A 5,227-nucleotide genomic window follows, 5' to 3' on the forward strand; every position below is an offset into this window, starting at 1 on the left:
ATATAAATGTGAGTGATAAATAAATGATACAGTGGCTAAGAATGTTATATTGATGGGTAACATTAAAAACCTTTTAGTTATATAGATGAGTATAAAGAATTAGTTAAATTAATAATGGAGCGTATCTAAAAACAATATAGTAAAAAGAAAGAACAAGAGATAAAAAGAAATACATGGAGAATAGGGAATGGAGAAAGTAAGATATACGAGAGAAAGAACTTAGTTATAGGAAGAAAATTCTGGCTAAAATGTTTTAACCTACTACTGCCTTTGTTCATTATTATTAATCAACTAGTTTATATTTTATTTATTTTTATTATTTTTTTCGCTCTGAATGATGGATGCCTAATCAAGATCTGAAAATTATTTCGAAACGTCGGCATAAATAAATAATTCTTTTTTTTATTTGCGTTTTTTTCTCCTGACCGCTCCCCCCGGCCATCTTCTCCTCTTAAAGAATAAGTGGTTCAGTGACAACAACAAATACTAAAAATTATTAAGCATATAGTTAATGAAAAAGGAAAATACTAGCGAAGAAAACAGTTGATAAGGAAGAAATATAAAATACAGTGTACACTAAAAGACGTAAAATAAGATTAAACTAGAGGTCTAAAAAAAATTATTTTTATTTCTTTGAATGATTTCTTTTTTTCATTTTTTTCTAGACCTTTATTTCCCTTATTTTCCGTATTAGAGTGTGTGCTGTATTGTAATATTTCTCTTTTATCTACTTTTTTATTGTTTCCCTTTTCATTATATGTATAATATGTTTTTTTTATTTCTTTTTTTTTTATATACATTTCACTGGACATCATGTTTTTATTTTCTTTAATTTACTTTGCTTGTATTTACTCATTTTTATATTAATTTTGCCTTCATTTTTGCCACATCTTAGTTCACTTTTATTTCATTTGATCTTATTATCTTATTCTGTTACATAATTCTGATTGTTTGTACCTTTTATAGCTCTGATGAAGCCCTGCTTAGTAGGGCTAACATTGGGTCATAATAGACATTGTATTTACAATATCAATTAACTTCACCTAACCCAGATCATCATCGATTTAATAAATATTTTTTGATTCATATTTAAAACTTTTGATTATTGATATTGGCGTTGATTAAAGAAATCATAAAAAATAAAGTTGTTACTAGTTAAAACTAGAAGGAGAGTGAAGAAGACATTGTGAGGTATTGGACAGAGCAGTAGACACAAAGAGGCAAACACTGCGTGGGCCAAGGCTGATGACCTCAGGTCTGTCCTTCAGGATAAGGAGCATCTTCTGGAGCAATAATCACTGTCCAGGATACATTTATTATAATAATCGTTTATAAAAAATATATTGATTTATTAGTGTTACATTTCGCGTCTTCGAACGCTGGCGTGTAAATAAGGTACGAAAATTAGAACTAATACTTGGAAATGGTCGGCTGTGTGGTCAGGAAAAATAACATAAATAATCAAAAACATATTTATTTTTGTCGTAAATAATTATTTATTTGTCATAAATAAATAATTTTTTGTTTATGTTCTTTTTGCTGACCGCACCCTCGACCATCTTCTCCAATTATTAATCTACGGTCAACTGTCTACACCTCATTATAGAACTAATATTCTTTTGTGAATAATCTCAGAAATGTATAGCGAGGGAAAAGATAAATTTATTATTTTTTTTACCAACTGACGTTTAGGTAAAAAATTATTCTGCCAATGATTGTTCTTCTTTAGCCTATAATTTGTCCAAGTATTATTGGACCGAATTATACGTTTTAAATACAGAACAAAATGAAGAACTATATTGCGTTTTAATATTTATCGGATATATATCTATCAACAAATTATATTATTGCTAAACCTGAGAATCGTAAAGATGTTTTTTTTTTTTTTTTTTAAATTTATTTATTGATATTAAAAACTGTACAAAAATACATCAAGTAAATTTGAGGAAATCATAATGGTATGGTACAACCATGTAGAGAAACTACCCAATGAAAACTCTAACACTAAAAACATTTTTACAATATAAGGTCTCGAGGCCATCTTTTTTTCAGACGCCTCGGAGGATTGTCCGGAATAAAAGAGGAAGGAAGATTAGAAACTAATGGGTTTGAGTGTTTAAGGAGTTAGTAATGGAAGAATAGATATCTGGTTCTGGCTAGATCGGTTAGAAATGGAACATTAAGGTCTTTGTGAATGATTTTATTTGTGACAAAGTAGGGAGCATTTAGGATTTTACGAAGGATTTTGGATTGTAAGCATCGGATACGAGAGGAATCCGAAGGTTTAGTGGAGCCCCAGAGCTAAACGCCGTATGTCCAGATAGGCCTTATAATTGTCATGTAAATCAGTTTTTTGTAATGAATTGGAAGTTTGGGCCGTTTGTCTAGTAAGTGCTGTAATAGTCGATATCGACGGGCTGTTTCCTTTTTTTTTCAGTCTTGTGTGAGGATTCCAGGTTAGTCGTTTGTCCAGATGTAGTCCAAGGTAGCGGATCTGTTCAACAGGGGTAAGGGCAACATTATTGAAGTATACTGTAGGACAGTCATTAGGCTTACGACGAAGGGTAAAGGTAATTTGATGGGATTTGTTGGAATTTATCTTAATCCTCCAATTACGACACCATTCTCCGAGGACTGTGATATGGGATTGGAGATTTTGGGATACGATTAATGGGTTATTATTAACAGCGAGCACACATGAGTCATCGGCATACGAGGATAGTGTTAGGATTGGTTGGGATGTCTAGTGTATAGATTGTGTAAAGGATGGGACCGAGGATACTACCCTGAGAAACACCAGCGGACTGAAATAAGAGGGATGAATAGGAACCATTGTGGTTTGCTTTAAATAATCTGTCAGTGAGAAAGGAACGAATAATGAGAAAGTATGTAGGAGGTAGGATGTTGAACTTAAAACTGATAAAGATTGGTCGTTGCGGTTAAAGGGTTATTGGTTACAAACTTGTTTTTCTTTTCTAACTATTAGTGTATATTTTTGTAACGATTATTATTTGGGCTAAAATAGTTATGAACATAACAAGCTTAAGGAAGAAACACGCACTTTAATTAAAACTAGAGGCAATTAGCAGAGTCATGTAAAGTTACCATTACATGACTAACATGCTAACATAGCTCAAGACGATGGGCTGAGGTAAGGTAGATACCAACCAGATGTTGTCTGTAATAATATTATTACAATGTATAATATAATCAGTTATAATAATATTGAGCCCCGATATCTTAGTACACATACGTGTATATTGGATCAAATAAAACAATAATATTCAGATGAATTGCGGAGTCATTAATCTGGAAAAAATATATGATCCCCTAAATATTTAATGTTTATGTTTCTAGATATGTATAAATAAAAATGAAATTTTCAAAATTAAAAGTAGGTTCCCATATCACAGCTCTCAATGACTGGTGTCGTAATTGCAGGATTAAAATAAATCAACAAATCACCTTTGCTCTACATCGTAAACCTACCGACTGCCCTACAGTCTCCTTTAATAATGTTGATTTTGCCCCAGTCGAACAGATCCGCTACCTTGGACTACATCTGGACAAACGATTAACCTGGAATCCTCACTCAAAACTGAAAAGACAGGAAACTACACGTTGATTTCGACTTTTACAGCACATACTGGACAAACGGTCTAAACTTCCAATTCATTACAAAAGACTGATTACATGACTGTAATAAGGCCTATCTGGACATACGGAGTTGAGCTCTGGGGCCCCACTAAACCTTCGAATTCCTCTCGTATCCAATCATTGCAATCTAAAATCCTTCGTAAAATCCTCAATGTTCCTTACTTTGTCCCAAATAAAATCATACATAAAGACCTTAATATTCCATATGTAACCGATCTAGTCCGAACCAGATATCACTCCTTCCATTATAAACTCCCTAACCACCCAAACCCACTTGTTTCTAACATTGATTCCTCTTCCATTCCTAAGGATCCTGAGAGACGCCTGAAAAGAAGATGGCCACGAGACCTGCTAATGTAAAACGTCATTAGAGTGCTATGGGTAGTTTCTCTACACGCCTTTAACCCTCCAATTTAATTGAGATCACATTTACTAAATGTATTATAATGTACAGTTGTAAATAGCAATAAATAAATATTAAAAAAAAAAAAAAACTTCGGTGGCTATGGAAGGAACAACGTCGTTTTTTAGTCTGAAACGTTCTGGCGGGCTTTAAAGGAAGCAAGACAAGTGCGGGAGGTCTATGGGTTCGATTAGAGGTTGCCCTAGCAGTACCTACAGTCCGATTTATATCATTCCTGTGAATCATTGTTCGTAACCTAAAAATGACACAACATTCGACTTATTCTTCCAAACTTCTGTTGCCAAGTCCTTGTGTGTTGTGGAGTGTTCATCTGATTTATTTTTCTTGTTAATAATATAGTTCTGACGTATATCTCGGTTGTAGATTGCAGAAAATGTTATTCCATGATTTTACATTATTTAAATACCAAAACATGTGCTTTTATGGGGGAGCGACGATCAGATCAGATGTGTATTATCTTTATCTTAGGAGTGATCATGATACTAACTTGTTTACTCAAATTGACCACGTCTTCACTCATTTTACCGGACAATAGTGTAACGAAACACCCAGTGTCTACAAGAAGAAATTAGGAGGCCATTCCTACAAGAACTATTCTGAATTAAAGAGACTTAGACATAGAACCCGCATTGTGTTTCTGGGTTACGAACCATATTAAAAATTTATATTTTGTCAAATAGAAAATATGTTTTATGTACTTTATTATTAATTTTTTATTATTCCACACAATTCATTCTTCAAAAATTATTTTAAAAAGGGCTTATCAAACCGAGAAATCCAATTACCAACTTTCTCTTCAATTAGACTAAATTTTCAAGAAAAATTTTTTTCCACGTCCTGAAACCTTCTAGAACCTTTAAGGAGTGAAAAGAATGGGTGACAATGGTACAAGATTTATGTCCTCAGAATCCAAGATAAAAAAGGGAGTTCAAAAAATAAATGGGCCATTCGTAGCGAGTTAAAGCGCCAACTTTGACTAGCTCCTGACTGCAGTGATGCCGTATTGAATCCGACAAGGAATGTCGACTTTTATTTCTGTGGTGATCCATTAAAATGAAAGCTTGACACCTCACGATGTTTAACATAAATTTGAAAACGGGAGATAATCCGATCCGCTCCGTATTTCAGAAATGAAGAGGTCATATA

Source organism: Halyomorpha halys, unplaced genomic scaffold, assembly GCF_000696795.3.
Source record: "Halyomorpha halys isolate HHAL.00 unplaced genomic scaffold, Hhal_1.1 Scaffold21.1, whole genome shotgun sequence".
Taxonomy (NCBI): domain Eukaryota; kingdom Metazoa; phylum Arthropoda; class Insecta; order Hemiptera; family Pentatomidae; genus Halyomorpha; species Halyomorpha halys.